The sequence below is a fragment of the Lolium perenne genome, chromosome 2 (genome assembly GCF_019359855.2).
Source record: "Lolium perenne isolate Kyuss_39 chromosome 2, Kyuss_2.0, whole genome shotgun sequence".
Lineage (NCBI taxonomy): Eukaryota > Viridiplantae > Streptophyta > Magnoliopsida > Poales > Poaceae > Lolium > Lolium perenne.
Genome location: NC_067245.2, coordinates 21,524,258 through 21,538,044, shown reverse-complemented (window position 1 = coordinate 21,538,044; position 13,787 = coordinate 21,524,258). Strand labels below are relative to the sequence as shown.

The 13,787-nt window shown below is 38.6% G+C and overlaps 1 pseudogene; it reads left to right on the top strand.

Moving 5' to 3' along the window:
- The window catches only part of LOC127328277 (protein FAR1-RELATED SEQUENCE 5-like), a 134,643-nt pseudogene that overhangs the window by 82,034 nt on the left and 38,822 nt on the right, over positions 1-13,787 (top strand).

Below are 13,787 nucleotides of genomic sequence, written 5' to 3'. Positions count from 1 at the left end.
AAAATCAAGGCACATGGTCTTCTTATGTCATATAGTAAGCATTCAATTAAGTTGATAAACAGGGTCTAGACATATTCAAACCAGAGAAATCATGTATCTACCCCCTAACCCTAAACTCTGTCTCATGAAGTCAAGCATGCATGAAGATAGTTGGTTTTTGGTTTCAAACATGGAAATTTCAAAAACCCTCCCAAGAGCTTCATTTTGGAGTGACTAAGAAGGATATATGCTTAATTTTTCATATTCATGTTTTCAACTTGTTTAAATCATGGTCAAACTTAGGATTTGACCAAGATTCAAATGGGCATGAAATTAAAAAAAACAATAAAATGAAAAACCAATGCACATAGTCTTCTTATGTCATATATATAGTAAGCATTCAATTAAGTTGAAAACAAGGTCTAGACATATTCAAACGAGAAAAATCGTGTATCAAGCTACCCTAACCCCAAACTCTGTCTTATGAAGTCAAGCATGAAGAGAAGTACGTGGTTTTTTGGTTTCAAACATGGAAATTTCAAAAACCCTCTCAAGTACTTCATTTTGGAGTGACTATGAAGGATACATCCTTAATTTTCATATTCATGTTTTAAACTTGTTTAAATCATGGTCAAACCTAGGATTTGACCAAGATTCAAATGGGCATAATTTAAAAAAATGAAAAATCAAGACACATAGTCTTTTATGTCATATAGTAAGCATTCAATTAAGTTGATAAACAAGGTCTAGACATATCAAACCAGAAAAATCATGTATCTACCCCCAATATATCCGTAAACCCTGACTTATGAAGTCAAGCATGAAGAGAAGAAGTAGTTTTTGGTTTCAAACATGGAAATTTCAAAAACCCTCCCAAGAGCTTCATTTTGGAGTGACTAAGAAGGATACATGCTTACTTTTTCATATTCATGTTTTAAACTTGTTCAAATCTTGGTCAACAAACCTAGGATTTGACGAAGATTCAAATGGGTATAAAAAAATTAAAACCAAGGTCTGCTCATGTCATATAGTAAGCATTCAATTAAATTGATAAACAAGGTCTAGACATATTCAAACTAGCAGGAAAATCATGTATCTACCCCTAAACTATGTCTTATGAAGTCAAGCATGCATGAAGAGAAGTGGTTTTTGGTTTTCAAGCATGGAAATTTCAAAAAGCCTCCCAAGAGCTACATATTGGAGTGACTAAGAAGGATAGATGCTTAATTTTTCATATTCATGTTTGAAACTTGATTAAATCATGGTCAAACCTAGGATTTGACCAAGATTCAAATGGGCATAAAAATTCAAAAAAAATGAAAAACCAATGCACATAGTCATCTTATGTCATCTAGTAAGCATTCAATTAAGTTGATAAACAAGGTCTAGACATATTCAAACCAGAAACATCATGTATCTACCTACCCCTATCCCTAAACTCTATCTTATGAAGTCAAGCATGCATGAAGAGAAGTGGTTTTTGGTTTCAAACATGGAAATTTCAAAAACCCTACCAAGATCTACATTTTGGAGTGACTAAGAAGGATATATGCTTAATTTTTCCTATTCATGTTTTAAACTTGTTTAAATCATGGTCAAACCTAGGATTTGACCAAGATTCAAATGGGCATAAAAATTCAGGAAAAACAAAAAATGGAAAATCAAGGCACATAGTCTTCTTATGTCACATAGTAAGCATTCAATTAAGTTGATAAACAAGGTTTAGACATATTCAACCAGAAAAATCATGTATCTACCCCCTATCCCTAAACTCTGACTTATGAAGTCAAGCATCAAGAGATGTGGTTTTTGGTTTCAAACATGGAAATTTCATTTCTAAGTGCGGGCAAACCAGCCTTTAGCTTAACATATTTCTAAGTACAGTACAAGGTTTCAGAAAAATTGAGTGGGGGCGGCTGCCCCCCTTGGCTATAGTATGGATCCGCCCATGCTATAGTTTGAGGCCATTTGGATGACGTCGAAAAAATTCTTTGATTAGAAATGGGGTTGTTCGAACCCCGTAGTTGGATTTTTTTGAACCTTGATCTGTAGTACTGGGCAAAACCCTAGTTTAACCTATTTAATTATAGATTCGTAGGTTGATTTTTCTACGTACCTTTTTATTATTACTCTACTATGCAACACATATGGGTTTGCCCGTCGAGTGAAACTCGGAAGGAGAGAAGAAGGAGGGAGAGCATTATGGTGTCTCCCCTTTTTCGGGCGATGATGTTGACTGTTGTGCAGGGTTTGTCAGTGAGCAGGAGGTGCGAGCGAGCGAGTCGAGCGAGGCCGAGAATGAGAGATTTTTTTTTGTGAGAGGGACAACCGAAGGATCCTGAAGGACCCAGAGACTTCCAATACGCATCCTGATGCATCTTCTCTTGACAAAGAAAATGGCTGGGAGTTTGCGTACCTATTGCACGTGACTTGTGCTCACTGAAGTGTGGGACCTCACGCATGGGCACCACACGTAAGTGACAGACCTGTTGGTGTAAAAACATCGGTTGATTATTATAGTGCATTAGAACAAAGTTTCCTATGGATTCAAGGGTACGAAATCCAAGTTAACTCATTTACATGACATTATTTTTTCCATGAAGCAAAGTTAACACATCTATCAATTGGTACATTTTGGAGTGACTAAGAAGGATACATGCTTACCTTTTCATTTTCACGTGTTAAACTTTTTTAAATCTTGGTCAAACCTAGGATTTGACAGAGATTCAAATGGGCGGAAAATTCAAAAATAAAAACAGAAAAATGAAAAACCAAAGCACATACGTAGTTTTCTTATGTCATATAGTAAGCATTCAAGTTGATAAACAAGGTCTACACATATTCAAACCATACAAATCATGTATCTACCCCTAACCCTAAACTCTGTCTTATGAAGTCAAGCATGAAGAGAAGTGGTTTTGGGTTTCAAACATGGAAATTTCAAAAACCTCCCAAAAACTTCATTTAGAGTGACTAAGAAGGATAAATGCTTCCCTTTTCATTTTCATGTTTTAAACTTGTTTAAATCTTGGTCAAACCTAGGATCTGACCAAGATTCAAATGGGCATCAAAAATAAAAAAAATCGGAAAAATGAAAAACCAAAGCACACAGTCTTCTTATGTCATATAATAAGCATTAAAGTTGATAAACAAGGTCTAGACGTATTCAAACCAGACAAATCATGTATCTACCCCTAACCCTAAACTCTGTCTTATGAAGTCAAGCATGAAGAGAAGTTGTTTTGGGTTTCAAACATGGAAATTTCAAAAACCCTCCCCAGAGCTACATTTTGGAGTGACTAAGAAGGATAAATGCTTAATTTTTCATATTCATGATTTAAACTTGTTCAAATCTTGGTCAAACATAGGATTTGACCAAGATTCAAATGGGCATAAAATTCAGAAAAAACAATAAAATGAAAAACCAATGCACATAGTCATCTTATGTCATCTAGTAAGCATTCAATTAAGTTGATAAACAAGGTATAGACATATTCAAACCAGAAAAATCATGTATCAACAAGCTACCCCTAACCCCAAACTCTGTCTTATGAAGACAAGCATAAAGAGAAGTGTTTTTTGGTTTCAAACATGGAAATTTCAAAAACCCTCCCAAGAGCTACATATTGGAGTGACTAAGAAGGATAGATGCTTAATTTTTCATATTCATGTTTTAAACTTGATTAAATCATGGTCAAACCTAGGATTTGACCAAGATTCAAATGGGCATAAAAATTCAAAAAAAATGAAAAACCAATGCACATAGTCATCTTATGTCATCTAGTAATTAAGCATTCAATTAAGTTGATAAACAATGTCTAGACATATTCAAACCAGAAAATTTATGTATCAAGCTACCCCTAACCCCAAACTCTATCTTATGAAGTCTAGCATGAAGAGAAGTACGTGGTTTTTTGGTTCAAACATGGAAATTTCAAAAACCCTCTCAAGATCGAGCTTCATTTTGGAGTGACTACGAAGGATACATGCTTAATTTTTCATATTCATTTTTTAAACTTGTTTAAATCATGGTCAAACCTAGGATTTGACCAGTATTCAAATGGGCATAAAAATAAAAAAACAATAAAATGAAAAACCAATGCACATAGTCATCTTATGTCATCTAGTAAGCATTCAATTAAGTTGATAAACAAGGTCTAGACATATTCAAACCAGAAAATTCATGTATCAAGCTACCCCTATCCCCAAACTCTGTCTTATGAAGTCAAGCATGGAGAGAAGTACGCAGTTTTTTGGTTTCAAACATGGAAATTTCAAAAACCCTCTCAAGAGCTTCATTTTGGAGTGACTACGAAGGATACATGCTTAATTTTTCATATTCATGTTTTAAACTTGTTTAAATCATGGTCAAACCTAAGATTTGGCCAAGATTCAAATGGGAAAAATTGAAAAAAAAATGAAAAATCAAGGCACATAGTCTTCTTATGTCATATAGTAAGCATTCAATTAAGTTGATAAACAAGGTCTAGACATATTCAAACCAGAGAAATCATGTATCTACCCCCTAACACTAAACTCTATCTCATGAAGTCAAGCGCATGCATGAAGATATGTCGTTTTTGGTTTCAAACATTGGAATTTCAAAAACCCTCCCAAGAGCTTCATTTCGAAGTGATTAATTAAGAAGCATACATGCATGCTTACTTTTTCATATTCATGTTTTAAACATATTCAAATCTTGGTGAAACCTAGGATTTGACCAAGATTCAAATGGGTATAACAATTCAAAAAAAAAAACAAAAAAGGTCTTCTTATGTTATATAGTAGGCATTAAATTAAGTTGATAAACAAGGTCTAGACATATTCAAACAAGAAAAATCATGCATGTATCTACCCCTAACCCTAAACTCTGTTTCATGAAGTCAAGCATGAAGATATGTGGTTTTTGGTTTCGAATATGGAAATTCAAAAACCCTCCCAAGAGCTTCATTTGAAGTGACTAAGAAGCATACATGCTTACTTTTTCATATTCATGTTTTTAACTTATTCAAATCTTGGTGGAACCAAGGATTTGACCAAGATTCAAATGGGTATAAAAATTCAAAAAAACAAGGTATTCTTATCTTATATAGTAAGCATTCAATTAAGTTGATAAACAAGGTCTACACATATTCAAACCAGGAAAATCATGTATCTACCCCCCTAACCCTAAACTCTGTCTTATGAAGTCAAGCATGCATGAAGAGAAGTGGTTTTTGGTTTCAAGCATGGAAATTTCAAAAACCCTCCCAAGAGCTTCATTTTGGAGTGACTAAGAAGCATACTTACATGCTTACTTTTTCATATTCATGTTTTAAACTTGTTCAAATCTTGGTTAAACCTATGATTTGACCAAGATTCAAATGGGTATAAAAAATGAAAACCAAGGTCTTCTTATGTCATATAGTAAGCATTCAATTAAGTTGATAAACAAGGTCTAGACATATTCAAACCAGAAAAATCATGTATCAAGCTACCCCTAACCCCTAACTCTGTCTTATGAAGTCAAGCATGAAGATAAGTACGTGGTTTTTTGGTTTCAAACATGGAAATTTCAAAAACCCTCTCAAGATCGAGCTTCATTTTGGAGTGACTACGAAGGATACATGCTTACTTTTTTATATTCAGGTTTTAAACTTGTTTAAATCATGGTCAAACCTAGGATTTGACCAAGATTCAAATGGGCATAATTTAAGAAAAAAATGAAAAACCAAGGCACATAGTCTTCTTATGTTATATAGTAAGCATTCAATTAAGTTGATAAACAAGGTCTAGACATATTCAAACCAGAGAAATCATGTATCTACCCCCTAACCCTAAACTCTGTCTCATGAAGTCAAGCATGATGATATGTGATTTTTGGTTTCAAACATGGAAATTTCAAAAACCCTCCCAAGAGCTTCATTTTGAAGTGATTAATTAAGAAGCATACATGCATGCTTACTTTTTCATATTCATGTTTTAAACTTATTCAAATCTTGGTGAAACCTAGGATTTGACCAAGATTCAAATCCGTATAAAAATTAAAAAATAAAATAAAAAACAAGGTCTTCTTATGTTATATAGTAAGCATTCAATTAAGTTGATAAATAAGGTCTAGACATATTCAAACCAAAAAAATCATGTATCTACCCCTAACCCTAAGCATGTATCTCGTTGTTTGCGCTATGATACAATATCTACCTATGTTACACTAATCTCCTCTCTCCTACTTAATTAGCTGCCACATCAGCAGTTTTGTGGGACCAATGTGTATGATACTAGCTATGATACTAGCACTATCATGTGGGTACCTAAATCTCGAGTCAAAGTTTGACACGAAACCGATGTGGACTTTATTAATGGTGGAAGGGAGTAACAATCATAAGCACATTATTATTATTGATTGAAAAACATTTTATTTGATGTGCCATAAGAAGTTTAGAAACTCCTAGCCCCTAGAGGTGGCGTTTTGGCACACGCGTGCATATGCACCCATTATTGAAAATAATAAAAAAACAATTATATAAATGTTTAAAAAATCTGACATAATTTTTTTGGTATACATTGTGACATCCTATGTTCGTTCATAAGTTTTTGTGGAAAAACAACATTTTGTGTGGTGTGTACAAAAAAGGCAAAAAATGTCCTGTACGTAGTCGTGTTACAACATCAAAATTTGTCTTTTTTACAGGAAAATTTTAGTTTAGAATTTTTTGACACTTTGAAATGTGGATTCACATAATGGATTCCTCTACCTCGACCCCCTTGGATTCACATAATGGGCCTACTATTTTTTATTATTATTACCTACTGCAGCCAAAATTTAATCTCATCGAGCGGTAAAATTCCCCGCCAACGCCCAAATATCTCGCGCCGCAAAGTTTCAGATCTGCGAATATTTTTTCCCCTCAAAAGAAGGACTGCGAAATTCCCTTTTTCTCCTCTATCGCCCAGCTTCGCCCTAGTTTCGCCCGCAAGCCCTCAGAGAAATCGCCCCTCTTACCTACCTCCCACCTTCACGGCCGCCGCACCGGAAAATCACCGCCGCACTTCGCCGTTCAAGCTGCCACGGCTTCAAACTTCGAGGCTGCCCTATCCGCTTGATCCGCACCTACTCCGGCGTCCACTGCACCGTATCTCTTTCGCCGACTCTATCGACCACCGCACCTGACCAGCTTCGCCGACACCGAAGTCCCCGTGCACTGCACATCATCTGCTTCACCGACCTTCTACTTCGGCCGGCGCGCTGAACACTTCATCGACCGCCCAGCATGTCCTTCTCCGACCCCCAAAGATCTGCTTCCCCGGCACCCACCGCAACAGCAGTCCCCTCGCCGACCTCCACGTCACCCGTAAGAACGCGGAACACGTCTAAACGCCGCCCAGAAATAGGTAACCAGACATCCCTGCGCGTTTTGTTCTGTTAGGAGTATTGCAGCTGATTGTATTTCTGAATTCTTGCTATATTTTTAACTTACAAGTGCTTTCGTTCGTAACCACCTCATCCTTTAGATTTAAACACGATGCATAAGTATTTTTTCCCTGACCTAACCCACCCATTTGCTGAAACTCTACATGGTATCAGAGCCTAGGTTTCCTTCCTGCTAGTGCTAGCCGCCCCAAACAGTACCATACAAGTTCTTCCTTTGACCAAAAAACCACCGTTGAGATGTAGAAATCCCGGCGGCGGGAGGCCGCATCAGGTGCTCTACGTGGGTTGCGGCTATCACACACAGCGATGTGAGTTGTGTGAGATCGGCGGCTGCTCGCGCGGGGACAAAGAAGAGGGTGAAAATCGTTTTGGTTTAGAAAGGAGAGAAGAGGAAGTTAATCCGTGGCAGAGAGATCTGGATCCGTGCGAGGGGGAGATGTTGGAGGCGTGCGGAGTGGGCCGAGCCTTTGAGCGCAGGGCGGAGCCGGAGGTTGGTGCTGGATGTTGACCAGCGCGTGCCGGTCGATGTGGCCAGGTGCGGTCTGCCAGGTTGGCCAGGGCGCGCAGACGAGGCGCCATCCGAGTGGAAGTGAGGAGAAAATGGAGATGTGAGGCTGTGAGGATATGTTGTGATGGAGTTGATGAGGCTGCGGTTGAGTCGTGATGGAGTTGATGAGGTTGCGGTTTAGTAGTGATGGTGATGGTTGTGGATATGTCCAGGGGAAAGGCATGCGTGCCTGAGGTGAGACTGGTTGAGGCCTGACCGGGGGATAGGCATGGGTGCTTGAGGAGTGGATGGTTGAGGCAGGAGTTGGCTGGGGGTTTGTGGGAGAGACGGAAGAGGTCAGTGGCCGGGCAGTGGAGAAGAGAGGCTGAGGACATTGAGGCGAGTGTGGATGGTTCTGCGGAACTTATGTGGTGAGGCAGCCGGGGTTGTTGAGGACGTGTATGGTTAGGAGTTGTGCCTATCCCAGATGGTTGAAGCTGGATGTCTTCGCTGCTGATGAAGAGATGAATCGAGATGACAAGATGATGGAAAGTGCAATGCTGTCATGTATCCTAGGATTTATGCTGAAAGTTCATTACTCGTCGTTGTCATATGTGTCATGTTGTTGTTGCAAGATGGCCATGGTTGTTTACCCATGATCATCTTGAGGGGGTGTGTTGGACCATGAGTGAGTTTAGTAGTAGCGCTGTAGTAATATTGTATCCAGTGTGAGGCCCATAGAGGCCCATGTCCAGTGGTATTGTAACCCTAACTCAGATGATATAAATATAGAGTGTGGTGGTCTGAGTGATTTAACCCACCCATTCGCTGAAACTCTACAAAATATGAGCCACCAATCATGAACCGTTGAATGCTCTACATGTCCACGATTGACAACAACAAAGCCTTTATTCCCAAACAAGTTGGGGTAGGCTATACAAGTCCACCATTGACACGATTACAATTTCTCACTATTTGGCCGTAGGCTACTGCTCTAGTTACATCATGTTTGATATCTTTCTGCGATCCTGTATTACATGTTTATGCACGTCATAATGCTTCTACTACTGTTTGGTGTCAATTTAATTATAGCAAATCCTTGACTCGTAACTGTTTGTTGTTATTACACATGCAGCAGGCACATCTTACACTCAGAAACGTAGAGTAAAGCTCGCCTATAATCATGTAAGTACCTGCTGTTTTTTGTATATTGCTTAATGCAAACTTCTATATCTTGGATCCTGTTTCTGTTTACAATTGGCCTCTCCTTCATGCAGAGGAGAAACAGTGAGGCACCAGGTTCTTCTGTCCAAGTACCTGATGAGGTCCGTGTGACTCAAAAAAAAGCTCACGTAAGTTCCCTATTTTTTTGGAATGTGAATTTACCTCCTGTGCGTAGTTCAATTGCATCATTTTTCTGTATGTTGCACTACCTAAGTTGCCTAATGGAATCTAATAAAATATAAACAATTACCATATGGAACATTGCACACTGCCTTTGACCCATCTGGCATCCGGCATGCCTGGGTATAAGTTACATGATTTGGCTATGTTAAACAAGTCCTGAAATTCTATTATGTTAATTTTTTGCCTGTTGCTTCATTGAGTTTGCCTGTTGTTCCATGGCTAGTGCATGAAGTTTGATAGAAATGATCCTAGCTGAAATGATGCACTTCGTGTTTTTTTATTGCTTTATTCCTAACCTAGCTTCCTATTCTACTTGAAACATGATTGCTTTATTCCTAACCTAGCTTCCTATTCTACTTGAAACATGATTGCTTTATTCCTAACCTAGCTTCCTATTCTACTTGAAACATTGTGAAAAAAAATAGTTATATTACTTGTTTAAATGTCTAGCTTTGTTTTTCTGAGTCCCATTGACATGATGTGGTATATCCATATTCAAATGATCTGGCTGTTTATATAATACGCTCCATGTTCAATTGCTTCATTCATTTTCTAGTAATCTACTAGTAAGTAGCACGTGCTTTGCACATCACGACATATATAATTTTAAAATATATTTCCATATTTTATTTGATGTTGATAATTATTATTTTTTGCTAAAATTACTCACAAAGCCTAAAGTTTGGCTTTTGAAAAACTAATACACCCTAAAAGAAGTAATGGAAGGAATAATATGTGAGTTCACTACAATTAAGTTTTTTAGTCAGTATGAAATAGAAGTATACCCTAATACGAAAGTGACAAAACTTTTTCATGGACACCCCATTAGGATTATGTATATTTTTGTGATTAGAGTCGAGAATTTTTAAGGATCTATCTTACCTTTTGCGGCATGCATATTGCACGGCAAGACTATCTAATTTATAAATTTCTACTCCGTATCATATTTTTTGAAATTTAAAATACATTATCCAATATCTATGTATAAATTTACTACCTCAATACTTTTTATGTGACCCACACATGGCCACCGTTAGATTTTATATCAAAACTGGTTTGTCATGGGAAAAAAAGTTAGACCTTAATATGAGTAAATACGAAATATTAGTACTAAATTAATATATAATATTTTATCAGCCTTGGTTGGTGGACCAATGAACTTCGTATCTTCGAGCTTGAAGATGGTTCTTGTAACATAGTAATTGCTATTTGTTTTCCTAGCATAGAATTATATATCAATATCTTCACATAACCATGTACGATGAAGATGATATTTTTCATAACACAGTGCCAATGTAGACGATGGCTTGTGCTTCTATAAACTCCCAAAACAAAAATGTTTTCTTGAGTAAAACAAAAGAACGGCTGAGATTAAATGATACATGTTTGGTATTAGGGGTGAGATGGCTGAGATTAAATGATACCATGATACTCTTTCGGGGGATTACACTATTTTAAATTTTGATGGTATATGAAAGCTAAAGCCTTAGATTTTGTTGGCAAGTGAATGTTGTCATTGGCCCTGTTATGGATTTTGCATTTCTATTGCCACTACTTGTACTGACATCTCGCTTCATTCGTGTTTAATTCGGTCCCGTTGGTACTCAAACCCAGGTGGGCTGGCTGTGCACTCGCAAGCCTTGCCACTGAGATAGCACTCAGTTCTCAGATTAAGCAATGCCTCGTTATGCTTAATTTAAATGTTATGGCACTTCATACAAGCCATACAATTAATTGTTGCATTGACCTTCTACGTTGTCGAAGGCACTATCTGAGTCATGCTTAAATCAATCATACATTATTTTCCTAATTGTAGCCAATCCAACATGCACATGTTTTGACTGTATTTGGCTATTTGCTAGATTTCTTCTGTGCAGTGACCTGGCTTCGTTATTGGGCACATGATGTCTAGTTGCTTGGTTCATTGTATACATCATCGCCATGATCTAGTTTGGTTTGTTCTAAGAGGCATGTGGCTTAACTGGTTTCTTTGTTATATCTGCCCATGGTTCTTTCAAAATTATGTCAACAGTGTTGTTTGTTTGCCGTGTATTGTATTGCATTTTAACTTGTTTTGTCTTAGTTTAAGCCTGCAAACAAAGTTGTAATGTCAGTAGGGACAACCCATTTATCAATTGTTGCGGTCATTTCACAGAGCAACAGTGACAGTGGCATGTGCTCTCATTGGTCCACTGAGTCCAGTACACCAACCGTTCCAGAAGAAATAGATGTACGAGGCTCTATTTTGGATTGCTTGCTATGTTATATCAGCTCAATGATGCTCTTGAAATTGGAGGTCTTTTATTGCATCATATGATGTTGTAACTTGTTTATCTAAATTTCAGGCTTCAAATAAAGCTACAAAGCCAGAAGCAAGGGCCAATGCCTCAAGTATTGATGTTTCACAAAGCAGCAGTGAGAGTGCATATTGCTCGCATAGGCCCATGGTATCTATTGCTCAACTTAATCCGGCACAAAGAGATTTGGGGGATGCATTCCAAGAGGCAGTTGATATATTTGGGCGGGAAAACAAAGATACTGATGAAATAATTGCCAACACACGCCAAGAGATACATGAATTGAAAAATAGGCAAACTTTGACAGAAAATGTTCTAAAGAATCTCCTATGCACTTGTCATGGTAAGCTAGTTGTGATGTGTCTGGGAATTGAAGGTGTCTAAATAAACTTTGATTCTCATTGTTCACCAAGTGGACTGCTGATGCCAATGCTGTAATTACTTACTGCTCAAAATTTCGTTCAAAATTTCGTGGTCTGTAATAATTGCAAATTTTGTTGTTGTACTAAAATTAGATATGTTCCATGTGGCTGCTGTATTTTGTGTGAAATAATATCCTGTTGTGTACTTCAATTAAACCATAAATCGGCTGCATGCTGAAAATTTGAATCTGAGCGCACGTGTGAACTGTTTTCTGCTCGTAATGCAATAAAGGCTGTTTCTTCGAAGACTATGAACATGGTAGCCCATTAATAATACCTTAATAATTATGCCTGCTAGCAAGATAGATGGTCCTTATTATAGTCAGGCATGCCAACTTGTATGATTAAAAGTCGTTCCTACACATTAAATCTACCATCTGCATTTTTCTCTGTAATAACTTTTCTTTTTACACAACTCAAAACTTGTCATGCTAATATGAAATTCGAGATGGCAAAACATGGGAAAGATAAAGATATCACCAAAAACTCTTTCCTGCGAAATGCTGGGTTTTGAAGCCCAAGTCCAAGTCTTTCTCTGCTCAAGTTTTGGAGGAACAACTCCAAGTAGAACGAGTTGCAACAGCTATGCTAAAAACAAAAGTTGACATGTTGAGATCGAGATTAGAAGCATGTGATGCCCTACTGCACGAGGCCAATCAAGTTCGTTATAATCTCCCAAAGACTAAGAAAATGCCATAGATAATTGGAGATGAACAATACATAGTGAGTACATTGGTCTTGTGAAATGTTTCCTTAGATTATGGCACCTTTCCTACTTTTGTTGGTGGATGCATTTATTTGCGTTTGGGATCAACTTGGTAGTTGTTCCTGTGGATGTTATATAAATTAATTGCATAGCCTTTTTCAATCAGTTCGAACTTAAATGGTATCATAGCCAAGGTCTCAAGTTTGAATTGTCGAACGTGTGGTTTAATTTAATCTCAGTCGGGCGGCAAAATCTCCCACCAATCCTGAAATATTTCAAACGCATTTTTGAATTGGATTAAGAAGATAGGGACAGAGATCCAGTGCCCCCACGTTCACAGGGCACAACGTGACCTGAGGCTTCCCATCCACCATCCGTTTCAATCCAACGGCAAGGAAAGCAACAACGTGACCCGATTAATTTCTGCTGAACTGAAGAGCTGCAGTGTTCTCTCGAACCTGAAGAAATAGAGAAGGGAACAGAAGATGATTTCGGTCTGAGCGCATCTGGCTGGGCCAAAAATGCGTCTGGTACACGCTCCAGCGGAGCGACACATAGTGACTGGGCCGTTCACAGCGACGCAAACATGCCTAAATATGCGCCTCAGATCCGTCGCGCGGACGCTGCGTGGACGCGTAAAGTGTCCGCTCGCGTCTGGCTGACGTTTCGTTGGGCCCGCCTGGAAGTGACCTAGCGTCGATGCGTCTTCTTAGCGGCGCCGCTTCGGCAGTCCGCAGTCGCGTAAAATGGCGATGCCTCGCGTGGCACGAGCTGTTACCTACCTCTGCGAATGGCGATGCCATGCGTGCTGCGGCCGCCGCGTGCCTCCGACCTATATAAACAGGAGCGCACACATATCATCTCCTCCCACACTAAACAGCGGCGAGTAGGAGGTTGAGCGACATCGGCTAGGGTTTAGTGTGGGAGGAGACGATATGCACGCACCCCTGTATATATATGTCGGAGGCAGGCGACGGCCGCTGCACGCGTGGCGTCGCCATTCGCAGAGGTAGGTGACGGCGCGCGCCACGCGAGGCATCGCCATTACGCGGCTGCAGACTGCCGAAGTGGCGCC